General features: G+C 34.2%; 1 protein-coding gene across 1 annotated transcript in view; it reads right to left on the bottom strand.

Annotated features, from left to right (window-relative positions):
* Positions 1–18,510, bottom strand: part of LOC126965328 (cytochrome P450 4ae1-like) — a 232,865-nt gene that overhangs the window by 13,809 nt on the left and 200,546 nt on the right. The gene's annotated exons all lie outside the window — the stretch shown is intronic.

Genomic DNA, 18,510 nt, shown 5'->3' with positions numbered 1-18,510 from the left:
TACTCTAGCGGCCCGATTTCAAATCCCTCACTGTCCACAAATTTAGGCACGAATAATTATCATGTTATAAAATTATAACGGAATCATTGAGAGACCAAAATATTCTGTCGCATAAAAGATAAAATTCATTCTGGGATAATGCAGTGCTCTTTGCACAAGAAGAAGACTGCAAAAAAGATTGAAATGGGAGAGATCCAGTGGCATGGACGGGCAAAGAATAAATCAATAGGAGTCGCAGTATGTTTGCATGCATGTTATTATCTGCTTAATCGAGAAAATATCATTAAAAAAAACCATTGTAACGCTCTCACAAAGGTTGATCTCAATCAAAATCAGGTTGGATTCTGTTTCTAGCGTAAGGTTACTCAGAAAAAGCTACCGGTGATTGTTTGGTGCCAGCTAAAAAAGAAGCATGTTAATTTTCGATTTGCGCTATTGAGCCAGTTCTAGTGCATTTTCTACTGTATGACTGTAACACGGTTCGTTTGACTGATATGTCAGTAGGAATAGACAAATCCAATAAAAAGGAGGGTTATTTCATAATATTTATCATAAAATATGACAACAATATTTACATCATTATGCCACTTGACGTCATGTTAAATTGTTAACCAATCGAGCAACTGACATACTTATCTATATAGGAAGACGATTTAATTGAAGTTTTGAAAAAGCGAGCTTCCATAGCTGTGATATATCAACAGCTTGATGTTCAGTTTGTGAACAACTGTCAAACTAATCTACATTCTCCTTATTCCCGCGGTGAAGTATGGAAGGTTTACTGCCAAATAAATTTGTAGTAATCTTATACTTACAGACAATAGCAACAGGTCCCAGCCAGAAAACAACCGTTGTAGTATTGTTTGCTTTTCTCAGCTGTGACGTTTCCTTTAACATCTTAAATAGAACTGAAATAAAAAAGTAACATTAAATCATGAGTTCTAAGTCATTTTAATCTATATAGTAGCCCACTCAACGATGAAAAAATCAGAGATTATTGGCATATTTGAAGAAATTGGTGCCTAATACAACAAAGTACTGATGGATGGGAGTGAAACTAATGGGTTTGGGGTGTATAAAGATAAAGCAATGGCTCGCCAACCCCCTACCACCAACTCATTGGGGTTGGGAAAGAGGAGATGATGGTATCCTAAAGCCGCAGACAACCAACGATCCAGTGGCACCTGACTTCATTCTCAACACCATATTTTGTCGCTGCACGACTGGGTGTGGGGTGCGATGTGGCTGCCGGACAACAGGAATTGGCTGTTCCAGTGACTGCGGTGTATGCTCCGTGTCATGCACTAACGATGCCCCCATCGAAAACACCGTCCATGATGATATTTGATGATGTAATTCTAGATTAAGAGGATGATTAAGAGTATATTGTTATGGGGCAGTGCGGCCGATATTAATACTATATTTGTGCTGCAGAAGAGGGCTATTCGCGCGATTTATAACCTAGGTCCTAAAGAATCATTAAGAGAAAAATTTAAAGAAATAAACATTTTGACTGTTGCTTCTCAATACATTTTCGATAATGTTTTGTATGTTCATAAGCACATTGAGGAATTTTCTAGAAACTGTGACATTCATAATGTTAACACGAGGAACAAACATAAACTTGTTATGCCTACTACTCGGTTGGGTCGAGTTAGTAAGTCTTTTGTTGGGCGATGTATATGTCTGCTTCTACAATATGATCCCAGATGTACAAAACAAATGTGTTGCGAAATTTAAAAGAATTGTTAAAACACGTTTGTGTGGGAAAGGTTATTATAGCATAAACGATTTTCTTAATGACACCACGGACTGGGAATAAAGCGAACACCCTCAGGCTCTTTAATTATAAATGTTTATTGTACGATATTACGTTGTAATCCATATTTTATATTAAAAAAAAAAGCCCGCTGAGTTTCTTGCGCCCATTCTTCTCAGGTCTGAGGCAGTCTCTTTTGAATGGGTGGTAGATTTTGACGTTCAATAAGTGATTTTAAATCCTATGTTGAATAAAAATATTTGAATTTGAATTAGAATTAAAATACACATATAAGTAACTTTTTTAATACATTCAATTCAATTCAAATTCTTATTGTGAATTTGGGTAATGTGTATGTTGAATATATTGAACAAATACAAAAATACAATAGCAACCAAAATCTGCCCGATTACAGCATGCATACAAATGCTGTTACAAAACGTTCATATTCCTATCAGCTAAAATGTCGAATTTTCTAAAGATTATATTTAAATGTCAAAAATCTTAATAATATATACCACAGTAAAAATATTCCGTAAGGTAACTATATTAGTCTTATATATCAAAACATTTTTAAACACCGAGATCTCCTTGTGTTTCTATAATATCTCTAGTTAAGTGGCCCAGCGCAGAAGAAGCTTTTTGTGAAATGGGCACAACTACTGGGTGGCTGTCAGAGCTCAATGACATTTTTTTTGCTGTTACGATTTTGAAATAAATTTAAATTAATTTTAACAAATATATTAATAGTTTCATAAATATACAGATTGTATTGTACAGTATTGTAAGAATTTTTAAATTCTTTAAATTAGGGCTTGCAACTATCTATAGCCATGGTAAACCATCAGTAGCGCCGACACTTTTCCTCGTTTCCCCAACATATTAAGTGCAACGGAGAATTGCCTTTACATTTTACTAATATGATTTAAATGGTCCTTCCAATTTAATAAAGAATTTATATTCAGACCTAAGAATTTTGTTAAATTTACTTCGTTGATACTTTTACCTTCATAATTTACATTCAGAACGTACGCTGTTTTTTCTCTGAGCCTAAAAATCATTAAGTTCGTTTTATCTAAGTTGATTATGAATTTATTATGATTAAGCCAGTTTATTGTTATATCTAGGGTATTCCTAACATTAATAATATTACTATCATCAGTAAAGAAGACCAAGACTTGGTTAAATCCATAAGTAAACCACAAACTGGAACCCTATTATTAAAATTAGTCAAGTCAGACGTTTGTTTTTACGAAAATCAAATTGTTCCTCTGCAAACAATTAATTTTTTTCAAGGACTCATAGCTAATCTTTTAAAAAACTTTAAAATGAATGGGGACAAGTGCTATGGGTCTATAGTTTTTCATCGATTCCTTGTTAAGTTCCTTGAAGAGTGGTTTTAATATAACAGTCTTCAGTTTATCGGGAAACACATCTTCAGCAATACAAAGATTAATGATAACACTCAGTACCTACTGGTGAGATTGTAAGTGATACAAATTTTAAAACCTAATGAGTTATTTGATCATATCCTTAATATGTACTATTTGTATTATTGAGCGATTAAATAGTTGTATTAACATCAAATGGGGTTGTAGGTTTTATAAATATAGGATTGTAATTTTTAAATAAATATAAATAGCGCGTGCTAATTTAGAATAATTTGTAAATCATGTTTGTTTTTAATTATAATAATTGAATCAAGTCTAAATTCAAAATTCTGCCTCGACAATAACCTAGAAAATTTCGAAAGCTATCTACTCAATTTTTTTTAAAATCGGTCCAGTAATGGCCGATAAACAATTTAACACAGAAATCAATTGAAGTCACCCGGTGGGAGTGATTATTACCTTTATCTACGCCCATGCTTTAAATCCTCTATTAAAGATTCTGAAACAGTTAGCTTATTGCCAACATTAAAACACCCAATGTTCTAATAACCATTACATCATCCAAAAGAGTGTTGTAATGTTGTACTGAATTTCATAACAACACTCCTATTTTTTTTTTCATTCCCTTCATGCTCAAAGAGTTTTAACAGACAGTTACATTCTTATTGCTCGATGCGTGGCATCTGTATGAATTTCAAAAAAAGAACATTTTGGTTGACGCGCGTTCCACACCACCAGAAAGTCACTCGCCGTAAAAAAAAGTAGGTTATTCGAATCCCCGCCATTTTTCTTCGATATTTTTATTGTTTTGTTTACAAAAAATGAGCGATTAATTTCCAAAAGAACATAATATTCAAGTGAATTTTAATTACTTATTGCACTATACAAAATGTAAATTACTACTAAAATAAATAATTCCCTCATTAATACTTAGTTTATTTGTGTATAATCAGTTATGGATGATATAAGGTTACTACTAGGACTGGCTGTTTTAATGTTAGCAGTAAGCTAACTGTTTCAGAATCTTTTAGAGGATTCATATTTTGGGTGTAGATAAAGTCTTGTATGCAACTGTTGATAAAGAAATTATTAAAAGATTTTGATATTTCTAACGGATCGCCAATTATATTATTACCAATAATAAATCGATTTATCTCTTCTTTGGGTGCCTTTACTCTATCATTACAACAGATTTGACAATGTTCCGTGTTGCCTTGGATTTATAAGTAGCACAGTTGATTTGATAAAAGTTCTGCGATTTTTGCGTTAATTTCATGATTTTGTTCAACCGTTTAGATAATTCTTTCAGTTAAGTTTTTTATTATTTTCATTAGCATCATTCTGTATTGCCATAGTTATGCATGATTTTTCTTAGAACAATTTTTAATGCCCTTAGAAAACCACCTTGTTCGTTTTTGCAGATATTTTTTTATTTTTATTACTGGAAAGTATAGTGAATAAAAAAGCATAAATAGAGCGTAAAAATTATTAAAAGCAGACTCAGAATTGTTAGTATCGTAAACCTCATTGAAGCCAAGAGAACCTAGATATTCTTTAGGTTTTTTTAGACTTTCTTTACTATACTGACGTGCTTCTGAAAACCAATATTTCAAACAATAACTAACTTTAAATAATTGCGCCGTATGATCAGATTAAGTACAGTCAAAACTTTAATGTTGTGGAAAAAATTATCAATGCAAGATGAACTGATTAGTCTTGCTAAAAGCTGAAAAAAAGTCCTAGCTTCTTTGGTGTCATCATTTTCTTTTTACCATAGCAGAACTCTTGTATGAGACAATCAAGATTGAGAAAAAAGGTATTGCAATCACTTTATAAAGTTTTTGTCGGTCTATAAATACATAATATTATAATTTTATGTTGCAAAAGTTCCAATGCACAGCATTCTTGCTAAAAAAAAATTTGTAACGAGTAGAGCTTTAAATTTATGTTGCTTGTGAACTAATAATGGAACCTACTTATTATCTATTATTTCTTGTAACATGAGCTCTTAGGGAGTTTTTATATTATTAGTGATATCAAGTGAGCTGATATCATGGCATTGTCATGTTGTGCTCATTGATACATAAAACGTCAACTGATTTTTATTTATCAATATACTAGCTGACCCAACAAACGTTGTATTGCCATATAAAGTAATAAAAAAAAACACGGGAATGTTAAAAGAAGAAGATCTGATTTATTGATGAGTCCATTAATATTCTGATGCAATATATTTATTTTATCATACACGAAAAAGATTTAAATGGTGGCGTGGATATATTACATTTATTATAAGTGTCATTTTTTAGATTATTAATATTAGTTTGCACGTTAGCATTGGAAAACTTTTTATTCAGCTGTTGGTCATCTTTAGGAAGATTGAAAATTAGACTTTAATGGCTTTAATTTAAACTTTAAAGTAATAGGAGATTGTCCCCTTTTTCTCTCGAGTCATTTGGGTTTGTTTGTTTGCTTCAAACTGAACTAAATTTTGTCAGCCACATTTGTAGATTTTGGATAGCACATTCTCTGAATGTTTCCGTTACTCCAACCAATATGTAACTGCTAACACAAACCTTTGCCATCTCCTCCGTAAACTTTATGTACGTGTCCAATAATTGGTAAGCTGCTGAAGCTTGTTAGATGTCTGTAGTTTTTTCTAGCTCGCCATGCGTAGATCTCCGTACATACATATAAGCAGGTAAGGAAAACGGCAGCACACAATAGGTACATCTGAAAAAAGGTTTTTTATTCATATTAATTTTTTAAAAATCTAACTAATCTGTACCTATATAAATAAGAATTTATGTATACATGACAGATATTATGTTTATGATAATATTGACACATTTTTACGCAAATTATGTTGTCCCGAACGAGGCACAGCCTGCAGTATCGGTGCAAGACAACGATAAATTTAATACAGTATACTTACTTAAACATACATAAATACATATAAATATCCATGACTCGGAAAATAAATCAATATTCAACATGTAAATGTTAGCACCTTTCGGGATTCGAACCCAAGAGCTCTAGCTCAGTATGCAGTATCACTAACAACTGGGCTCTATGGGTAGTAAATATTAAGATTTTGATTTAGATTCAGACATATTTGAAGTGGCAACTTCTCTAGTATCATTGTGATTTTCAAGTCGATGAAATGAAAAAGCGACAGACACATAATAAATTCATAAGATTTAATTAACGAGGGAGAAATTGACATTATAAGCATTATACAGTGTATTAGTACCAGGCGATCATAGTTGAAAAAGACTACTTAAGCGGCACGCATAGGGATGTCACAGAAAATTTTTGTTACAAATGAGATTTTTTTTTCAATTGAAGACCACTTTAACAAACAAAATGACCGTATTCATGCTCAAAGCTCTAAGGAAGCTTCCCAATTAGTCGACAGAGTATTAGCTATGAAGGAGTGACTGAGCCATACTTTTGTGAAAAAGTTATCAAAACATCGGCACAACTGTATCAAGATTCTTGAGAAGGTAGTGAAGCCCCTGAATTAGGGCTTCCAATCCCGCGGCCTGTATTCAATCTCGGCATTTGCGGGACTACGAATTTTCGATCCCGCGGGATCTCGGTATTTGCGGGCTCCTGCATATTGAAAATATGCACATTTTAAAACAATGAATTTATCAACTCCACAGTTATTTACGTACATATTACTATTAAAATGAGATCAATCAAATTATACTGTTTTTTTTTTCACAGAAAAAAAACAATTCTAAATAAAAAGCAAAACAAACAAATCTTTTTCAAAAAATACACAACATAAAATTACAAAATCAACCAAAAAAAAAACACATTTTTAACTGATAAATTATTAATTAATTATTAAGTTTTTCTGCTTTTAATATTAACTGAAAATGTTTGCGAAGGAAATACAACATTTCCAAATTGTCGTCTGCCAAACTACTTTACTCTATTGCCTGGCCAGAAAATGCCCTTTCTGCTTCCACACTTGTGGGCGGTATTCCTTTTAAGAATAAGAATGAAAGATTCATTCACGTACACACCCTTAAATTTTTATTCTATTCTAAAAGGATGTATCAATAAACATCACGAAAATACGAAACAGTTAATAACTTGAGTTATTAAGAATAATAATTCACGCAGATTATCCTATTTTGCATCGCATGCACGCTTATTTTCAGTCCCGCAAATCCCGCGGATCCCGCATCTCGCGGAATTGGAAAATGGTGCGGGATTGGAAGCCCTACCCTAAACAACACCATATTCAATAACCAAGCGCCGTCTTTCCAGCAAGACTCGGCGCCGGGTCACAAAACTCGGTCTACGCAGTCTTGGTTGGAAGTGTACGTTTCGGACTTCATCAGAGCTGAAGGCTGGTCGACTAGTCCCGATTTTAATCCGCTGGATTATGATTTATGGTCAGTTGTAGATAGTATGGCTTGCTCTAAGTGCCACGATAATTTGGAGTCCCTAAAAGTATCCGTACGATTGGCAGTGAAGAATTTTCCCATGGAAAAAGTGCGTGCTTGTATTGATAACTGGCGTCAATGTTTAAGAAGCCAATTTTTATATTTTAAATTGTGTTATATTTATGCATTAAAGTAACACACTGTAAAAGTAATAAATAATGTTATTTGCAATAGTATTTATGGCAAGACTAGGTATATGGTGATATTAATGTCTTTCATAGCGGTTGAAATCATGTGTCATCCTAGCAACATGTACCAGGACCTCATATGCAGCATAGAGGTACATGCACAATGCTCATCTTAAAATTATTATATAAGTACTGACCCATTGTTGTTATTCATTGGTGTTCGCTTAGGCCTGAGCTGTTGATGTGTTAATACATGTTTGTGCGCGCATGCGTAGTACAAAGCTTAAAAAGGCATCACATCAACCGTGGTGTTTTGTATACGTGTACATATTATACGTTCGTAGAGTTTTTTCATCATTTCTATTATAAAATTCTTCATCATTTTTGATGGTTTCACTTCTACTACGTGTGAATTGCACACATGTTTTTTTTATATTCATCCCCATTAATATACTTCATTCGTTATGTCACAACTGTACCGTTACAGTAACACTTTTATATTTCGCGCCTCCGATGAACGATGGTTGGCACTAGAATTTAGTGCAATGGCAACACTAGCTGCTATTCACGATGCTCTTAAAGGAAGTCAGAGCGAACGCACTCCGACGTGGCACCGACAAATAGCTGTCAACGTGACTTAAAAATCAACGGTTATAACGTAACGGTCGCGCGCGCGCCACATCTCCAAGATTCTATCAACCACGCGAGAATCCCTGTAGCTGGTGAAGAATCATCGAGTGTCAGTAGCAGTTCAAGGTACGTACGTGCATTGTTTTGTGATTGCTAATTTCGAAGTGCTAAGAATATCGTCATCGCCGCGACCCGCTCTCGCTTCTCGCCTCCTCGCGACTCAAGCACATCTCACTTATAATTATGTATGTAGTTACAAACCTACATTGGCTGACACCGACTCCAAAAATTACAATAATCCTAACTAGAATTAGATTGTATAAAAATACGCAATTATTTTTATACTCGTACTTTTTCGTGCATATGATATCTTTTTTTTCGCTGGTGATATAGTGACTCTTCTTCAATAAGGCTGTACTTAATTTTATTTTTGCTGTACTTAGTTTGGTATCAGTCACACTGGACATGGACTAGATTTTAAGAAACCGGTTCTTTGGAAAAAAAGACCGAGATACGACCTACCTACAATAACAATGGAAAAAAAACAAACCTACCTACAATAACAATGGAACTCATTAACGAGTTACAGGAAGGGTCCGATCTGTGGCAGAATTTCTGTCTGTAATCAAAAATAATCTTAAGGATATTATAAATGTGAGTGTGAGTGATAAACACACTCGTAGACCAGCTACGGGTCCTAAATTACTCCGTGGGCACCATATTTCAAAGTAAATATTTTCCCAAAATTGTGTGACGTGGACAGATGTAGAATGGAGCAAGGTTTTATTTTATGATGAAGGCAAAATATCTTAATTTGGTGCGGATCAACGTCGTAAACTAAGTACGTGCTAAGAAGACCAGGAGAGCGTAATGCAGAGATATGTTTTGAAGAAGTTACGCCGTACGGTACTCTGTCATGTTTTGAGCTGGCAAAAAATTGTACTGAGTAAGTTTTCGTAGAAAATGACTCTCTAAAAAGTGCTGCTGTGTTTACCGACGACAATACTAAAGCATACCGAGCGGGCGACGTAGACGCGTACTTAAGTGAATTCAGGATCCGCCGTTTAGATTGGCGAGCATGAAGTACCGACCTCAATCCCATTGAGCATCTATGGGACTTTTTAAAACAACGTGTTGGTACGACGTATACCTCAGCTTCATAGTACATCCAGGAGCTAAATAAATACTTTTGCTATTACGGCCGAATGGGAGCGTATTCCCCAAGAACTCATAAAAATCCGAACCAAAGCATGCCACGAAGAATGCCACTGCCAGCAGTTATTTCAGCCAGCTGAGGCCACGTAAAAGTCAATTTATGTTACCTTACTTTATTGTCAAAATAAGTAATTTTCTAAAAAATCAAAATAAAACAAATTAAGATTGACTTAATTTCTAAACAAAAGTATTTCACATCAGTATATAATATTTATTTTATTTTGTTGCAACAAATCCCTTTGAAAACTGTTAGTACTGAAAATACTAAACCAAAGTGTCAGTTTTTTGAAATAAAACTTCTTTAGGCGCGACTTGGGGGTAACTCAGAATTTCTTTTTGACGGAAGTAACGCTCAGTACAAAATTCAATTGAAATAACTTTTTAAGTCATTATAATTTAATGGTTTTTACAAAATATTTCAAATTGTTCAGTAATATTTTATAAAAATCTCCTGGTGTATAATTTCTTTATTTATTATTACTACCATTGCAATAAATAATATATAAGTTTTAAGAAATTTTCTGACATTTGCGACATTCGCTTATTTGTTTTTGGTTTCTTCGCCCATTATTAGGACAGGCAAAGCGTTCGAGCCCATACAGCCATATTTGTTAATATTCAATAACAATACTAATAATAATTTAACCTTCAAGATCTTACTATCAATTATTTTATTTAATGAGTGAAAATTTTAAACTGTGCTAATATTATAGTTGTATTATATTATAAATAGAGTATAAAATGAAAATAATAATCTGTCAAATAAATGGCAGAATCCTGGGAACATTTTACCTTTTCATCAATAAGAATAAAAGAGAAAATCAAGAACCTCATAATGATTTGACCTGTAAAGTAAGTATTTATTTTCTGATGAGTAATAATATCAAAAAAAAAAATTATAGCATTCTTTGTAAAATATATAAAATCTCACTTGATAAAATAATATTAATAAAGGCATTTATTTTATTTTAGGTAGAGAAAATGCCAACTTTGCTCCAAAGATCTAGTTATATCCTAAGCGTTTCCGAGAAAAAAATCTAACAATGCTCCTAGCTCTTCAGTAATACGTGAGTGCTAAGTTGCTAACACGGCTTCATTTCATGTATATATAATCTTAATATATATAAATTACGTGACACGTTGTTGGTCCGCGATGGATTCCTAAACTAATGAACGGATTTAAATGGGGATTACTTCATGGAGTGCAGTTTAGTCCAACTTGAGAAATAGGATAGTTTTTATTTCGATCTGGGACCATAGTTATTTTTATTTTCAATATTTGTTTTGTATGGACATATTTTCTATGAGAGAATTTAGTGACGCATGGTTTGACAGTACCACTGTGAAACAATTTCAACAACAGGGAGCATTTTTTACGAAATTAATCTTGATATTTTTGGCAAATTCCTATAAAACAGTAGTTATATTTTCTATCACCTACAGAACAACGTCTGTCGGGTCAGCTAGTTTAATATATTTATGCATCTGTTAATAATCCTAAAGTTAATTATTATCAAGTTTTACTTCAATCGCACGTAAGGGTTACACACACATACGATGTTTTAAAAGGAGCTTTTTATTTTATTTATTTTGTCCTCATATTTGTATTTCAATGAGTTACCCACTTTTGGGTAACTTTTATCTATTCACTTCAAAAATATTTAAAAACATTTATTAATAAAGTAACAATAAATTTAAATGCACGACAACAGTGCCGATGCATTTTCTGTTTTTGGAAGATTAGCTATACTTTAAAAACAACTTACAATAATTTAATGTTAAATCCAAGGACTCCAACGAAATATTTCTACAACTAACACACGAAACTTACAAATAAATATTATTTCACTTTAAGACAATGTACGACTTTATATAGTTACAACAAAATGCATGTACCTACAGAGCTGATCAAAGTAAAGTCTAGAGCGCGCCGTGACTTTTATCATCTATATTCAGTATTATCTTAACCTCATATTTTTCACCATCGTACTCTTAACTTCTCTGGTACGTCTGAAAATAGACAATATTAAAATAAAAAAACTATAACTCTCACGAAAACAGTTATGAAAAGTATCTCTCATAGTCATGTCATAAAATCCTTACTATATAACCATCCATAGGTTTAAATTAATTAAAGACTTGCGGGGGTTTGTGACTTTACCGCGTACCTAGATTTCGGCGTATAACTTCTTTAATATACCCTTTTATTGTACGCCGATTCAAAAGAAACAAATACTAAATGTTGCAGGGTAAACTTACCAGAAAATATGAATATATTAAAATCCCACTCAAAACGGCTTACAGGTTTCTGAAATAAGCACTAAAATGACAGATAAAAGTATTAAAAACCATGTTTATTAAGAAGAAATAGTAATATACTTACAAAAACTACCATCATATTTTGAGCAAAAAAGCAGCTACACGTGTAGGTGGTAGTACAAAAATGTTCGTAAAGAACATATTTCTATACATAGGCAGGTAGGTACTTTAAATACGACAAAAAACGACGGCTTATACCTCTTTATCCATACAAATTTTATTTAAATTCATTAGATTATTGGGGTTTAAAAGGTAGTTCCCTGCCTGAACAGTCACACAAACAGATAAGCTTCACTTCACACATAATATATCGATATTTTAAATAGTAGGCGCGCTCTATACCGTAATTAACTCTACATAGAACTCGGAACTATCATAGACGTAATGTGCGTCAATAACTTATTGATATTCATATTACTAAGGTCTAAGTAATAGTGAAGCCTAGTGGAAAACTTTATTTTGCTCTAGCAGATTCCCGCGACTTCGTCTGCGTCTGTGATAAAAATCTTTGTTTCTTAAAACATTAATAGCTTATAATATTACTATTTTTATTGAAGATATCACAATAACTTTTAGACAAGAGCCAACTGTTTTAACATAGAAATAAAACTAAGAAGACTTAATTTAAATCTATCCAGTAGACTTTCCGTGAAAAAAGTGAACAAATAAAAACCGTTATCATTTTATTTAAATACATAAAGAAAAAAACAAAAATTGCTTAAGCAACCGATTTTTTAGCCGATTCAGTGCAAGATAATCCTCTAAGCAAATAAAGTAATTGCTTAAAACATCACGTCTCGAAGGGCACCATATTTTTTTTTTTTACTTATGTACATGCAAAGCGGTAAAGGCTGTCCGAAAATATATTTGAAGCTTGAAGTTTTAGAGCTCTTTAGATATCCCTGGTGTTACCGGAGAATGTGGGCGGCTTCTCTTCCATAAAAAAATATTATCATGAATGAGCTGATTGTTAGTAATTCAGATTTTTTTTATGACAATAAGGGACGAGACGAGCAGTACGTTTAGTTGATGGTAATTGATACGCCCTGCCCATTACAATGCAGTGGACGCTCAGGATTCTTGAAAAACCTAAAAATTCTGAGCTAGAGAACTAGAATTGCGCTCGCTATCTTTAGACATAAGATGTTCTGTCTCATTTGCCCAGTAATTTCACTAGCTACGGTGCCCTTCAGTCCGAAACACAATAATGCTTACACATTACTGCTTCACTGTAGAAAAAGGCGCCGTTGTGGTTCCCATAAAAAAGCCGGCATCCTATGCAAAGGAGCCTTCCACTATACCGTGATAAATAATAAAAGTGTCAAGTTTTGACTTCTGCCGGAAATAATTCCCGAGTTTCTGACCATTTAAAGTAATTTGCCACACAACGAATTAATCATCAATAAATTAAATGAACTCATTTTTGATAATTTGATAAGAAGTATCTTATATTATGGAATTAATCTTTTGCCTGTGGCTCAGCCGAAGCGCAATTATAAAATTATCATGATAAGGAAGCTTGTTGGTATTTTATATTAAAATTCTTTTAACCACATACGTTCATATTTATAAGTCAGATGCAACAAAGATATCAACAAGGAAAACAGAAATTAAATTACAAACTGCTCTATAAATTGTTTACAATAAAGAAAAATAAACGTCATTTGGATGAATTTAAGCTCCGATGTGTTTTTCTACCCCAGCTCCGAATGCTTGGGACCCTGGGGTAATAAACATCCTAAAAAAAGGAAAAAAAAACAGAGTGTGTTGCATTGCAAATCTATTGCACTGACTTTGCGACCAGTGGGAGCCTCCCAGGACACACAGCACAGGAAGCCGGCTAGATTATGGGTACCACAACGGCGCCTAATTCTGCCGTGAAGCAATAATGTGTAAACAATACAGTGTTTCGGTCTGAAGGGCGCCGTAGCTAGTGAAATTACTGGGCAAATGAGACCTTACATCTAATGTCTCAAGGTGACGAGCGCAATTTTAGTGCCGCTCATAATTTTTGAGTTTTTCAAGAATCCTGAGCGGCACTGCATTGTACTGGGTGGGGCGTATCAATTACCATCAGCTGAGCGTCCTGCTCGTCTCGTCCCTTATTTTCATAAAAAGAAAAACAAAATTCTCCTGTAATTACATTATGTAGAATCGTTTAGTGGGTTTGCATTGTGAGCATTATTTTTGTAATTTTGTAGCAACCATGTGTATGCTATAACATGGTTCGTCATGCACACTAAAAATGCGAATGATGGCTGGTCCATGCGTCACCTGCTTGGACATAACATATACAAGATTTATAAACGCAACCCTTGTAGAATAACATTGATATTGTACATATTTCTGAAGCGTCGGTGGTGCGGTTAAATCCTCGCCCGCCACGTACCAATGTGTTTTTCATATAGAACGTTTATTCGATATTTCGCGTCACAAGGTCGGCAACGCTCTTGTGATTCCTTCGGTTATTCAAGAAATTATAAGCCGCCGTAATCACATACCATCTGGTGACCTGAATGTGTACTCATTTGCCTTCCTCTACCATAAATACACTTAGTGCCTTATTCATAATAAAACGCTTTTCGAAGGTTTAAAGCTATATTAGTTAAATCGGTATTTTTAGCCTATCGAACGTTTGATAAAATTTCTTATTCATATTCGATAGATAAATCTCCCATAGCTAATACGTCTCTATAGTACGCAATGTTGCCATTACGTACAAAAAAACATAATTTTATTATTATTATTATTATTGTTTGGCTTGATGGCGTATCCTTTTAGATTTCGCCAATGACGAGTGTATATTTCAATGTCAACGGGTTGTCAGTTGTCAAAAGTCGATGTCAAAATAAGTTCAAACTTCAAAAATCAATGTTTTGAAGTCTGTCGGTTGTCAATATATGACGGATATCCAAAAACTTTGAGCGGGAAGCTATATATCACATTATTTAACGTCAAATACGAGACTGCTGATCGATGTTTTTGCGTTCGAGTGCTTAAAATAGGTTTATAAAAGGGTCCTAGCTAATAGTAGCTTTATCGAAGAAATAATGAGCGTTTTAGCTCTAATATGCGATTAAGAATACCATTTTTTACATAAATACATACATACATAAAATCACGCCTCTTTCCCGTAGGGGTAGGCAGAGACCACTTCTTTCCACTTGCTACGATCCTTACATACTTCTTTCGCTTCGTCCACTTTCATTATTGCTTTCATACATGCTCTCTGGTTTAGGGTACTCTTGACCTGGCCTTTTTTCAAGACGTCCCTGATTTGATCTTGAAACGTCCGCCTAGGTCTACCCTTTCCAACACTTTCATTCACACTGGCCTTATACACTTTCTTCGTCAATCGTTCTTCATTCATTCTCTCGACATGTCCAAACCATCTCAGCATACCTTTCTCAATTTTTGTCACAGCATCTTCTTTCAGACCACAACGTTTTCTTATCTCACTATTTCTTACCCTGTCACTCAGTGTAACTCCTATCATACTTCTCAACGCTCTCATCTCAACTGCATTTATTCTGCTTTCATGTTTCTTCTGCCATACCCAACTTTCACTTCCGTACATGAGTGTTGGAACCAACACCCCCTCATGCACAGCCAAGCGAGCCTTATTAGACACCTTCTGACTGTTCATAAAGGAGTGCAAAGCTCCATTCACCATGTTTCCTGCATTCACTCTTCTTTCAATATCACTCTCATACTTTCCATCTCTTGTAAATTTAGAACCTAGATACACAAACTCATTCACCTGTTCAATTTTTTCATCTCCAATCACGATATTGCAGTCTGTCACTACCTCATCTCTTTCAAGCACCATCACTTTCGTCTTCTTTACATTCATCTTCATTCCCTTTCTACCAAAAGCTCCATTCATAGTAGTTACCATCTCTTGCAACTCCTCGGCTGAAGATGCAAGTAATACTTGGTCATCAGCATAGAAAAAACATTTGACGAGTAACTCATTCATTCTCAAACCACTGTCATTCTCTTTTAAACCTGTCAAGCAATTGTTCATGAACAGATTAAACAGCCACGGTGACGCTACACATCCCTGTCTAACACCTTTTTCGATATTAAGCCATTCAGTGTATGCCCCGTTTATCCTTACACAAGCACTAGAATCTCTATAAAGAGATTGCAATGCTCGTATGAGAACACTGCTCACACCGCTCGTGGACAATCCTGACGGATGTTGTTCATGCACTTCCTCTCTTTCAAACAAACTTTCAAAATTCTCTTTCCATCTCTTTAGCACACATTCTTCTCCTCTTATAATGTTCCCATCTTGACTCCTGATTATACTGAGCTCCGAGGTAGACGTTTTTCCTCTGGCTGTTTTGATGGATTTCCAGAAGAACTTAATGTTTGACTGGAAATCTTCAGTGAGCCTCCTATCAAAATCATCCTTTCGTTCTTCTTTCTTTCTAGACACAACTGCTTTCGCTGCTGATTTCAATCTTTTATACTTCGTTCTTGCTTCCTTTATCTCGTCATCCGTTGCCTTTTGTACTTTTTGGGTAGCTTTTGTTGCTAAACAATCCAACCAAGCTTTCTTCTTTTCTTGCACCGCCATTTGTACCTCTTTATCCATCCACAAATTATAGTTCTTTCTTCCTTTCCTTCTTTTAGCCACCCCGCATACCTCAACAGCAACATTCACGACCCCTTTCTTAAATGTCTCCCACAAATCTTCAATCACACCTATCTCTTCTATGCCTTTAAAACTTTCTTTCAGTTTCTCTACATACTCGTCTTTCCTTTCTTTTTCTTGTAGATTTTCCACTTTTACTCTGTCCAAAACACTCGTAGGCTCAGCTCGTCGGTGTCGCCAACGTTTAAAAAGGCCGCGCATTCGGGCTATGACCAGGAAGTGGTCTGTGTCGAGGCCTACACCGCGGTATGCCCGAGCATCTAGTCCTTTCTTTCTCAGTCTTTCATCTACAATTACAAAATCAATCATACTTCTAGACTCACCCTCATCTCTTGTATACAAATGGATCTTTTTGTGGTTAAACATTGTGCTGGCCACGCAAAGATTCCATTCCAAGCATACTTCAAGCAGGCTTTTCCCATTTTCATTCACTCTCTCGTCCCCAAACGTACCCAGAACTCCTTCATACCCATCACGCTTTACTCCAACCCACCCATTAAAATTCCCTAACATCACGATCCGTTCATTTTCTCCGCATTTATTCAAGACCTCTCTCATACTGTCCCAAAATTCCTCTCTCTCTTTTTTGGCTTTTAATGACCCACCTCCGCACAGATCCGTCGGTGCATAGACCCCAAGGATAAACTTTTTTACCATTTGATACCATTTTTTAATAAGCATATATTAGCGATGTTTTAAATCTCCGCTAAGTCATTATGAATAAGAAAGTTAATATATATGTAAAGAAAACACATTCCTATTTTCTTAATTACCTTATGAATTTTACCACAGTGCCTAAAGGAATGTCAAAGCATTTATGAATGTGTTGTCAATGTCAGTGACTTGTGTCTAATCTGTATTTTAAAGTTTTATCACATTTTACAAACTTGGAGAGAGGTAAAATAGAAAAGATTAGAATTGAAAGTTGAAACTATCAATATTAATTAATAAGGAGTTGGCGTATTTAAAGAATAAACTTTAATGTCGTTTCTTTTATTATTTCAGGTTTGTTTTAATATGGTGATGTCATAAATTAAGTGTGTTAAAAACTATAAAGCATAATAAATCTTTTATTATTTCAGAGCAACACATTATCGTTTTATTAATTGGCCGATCCTAAAAACTATCATTATAAAACGACATTTTTGTTTGTAAAAGTCGATTGGAAATGGAGAAACTACGTTTTGAATTTACACTGTTGCCTGGAAGTGATGGAAAATCAAACATAACTTCTATAACCTCAATAGCCACGATGGATAATAAAGTATATAAAATACCGGAAGAGTTACAGTCAGCCAGTCTTCATAAAGAAATTGTGAAAACACCTGCGTATATCAAAGTAAAAAATAGTTTAAAAAAAAGGTACCAGTCAAGAAGAATATGGATGACAATGAACACTGACAAAAGAACTCGAAAAGACCTACAAAGATGAGGATGGTAATTTACAATTTGGGGATCTATATCTAGAAGAAATCAGCCAAGAAACACTTGCTACTCAGAAAACAGAAACAGGTTCATTAGAAAAGCTAGTAAAAATCAGAGCTTAAAACATATTGCTAAAAGTTTGTGATTGATAAATTCACAAGTAAACATTCCAATGCAAACCAATGGATTGAATTGTTTGAAAAAGAATGCATGCGGTTTGATGTGACAACAGATGAAAAAAAAATTGAAATATTCAGGTTATTTCTGTATAAAAGTTGTGTAGATTGATAGTTCAATGATCATAAAATTAACCATGAACTCGGAATGGTTGACATGGAAAAACAAATTCTGTGAGACATTCGCAAATAAGGGATGGAACCCAGTCACATATGCATTATTATTTAAATACAAAGAAGGTTCATTATTGGATTACGCTATGAGGAAAGAAAAACTTTTACTGGAAATGAGAAGAACAATTTACACAGGTACTTTGGTGGATCTTATTGCAGCGGGTTTA

Source organism: Leptidea sinapis, chromosome 7 (genome assembly GCF_905404315.1).
Source record: "Leptidea sinapis chromosome 7, ilLepSina1.1, whole genome shotgun sequence".
NCBI classification, from domain to species: domain Eukaryota; kingdom Metazoa; phylum Arthropoda; class Insecta; order Lepidoptera; family Pieridae; genus Leptidea; species Leptidea sinapis.
The sequence above is the reverse complement of the archived record's forward strand: the minus strand, read 5'-3'. Positions and strand labels throughout refer to the sequence as shown.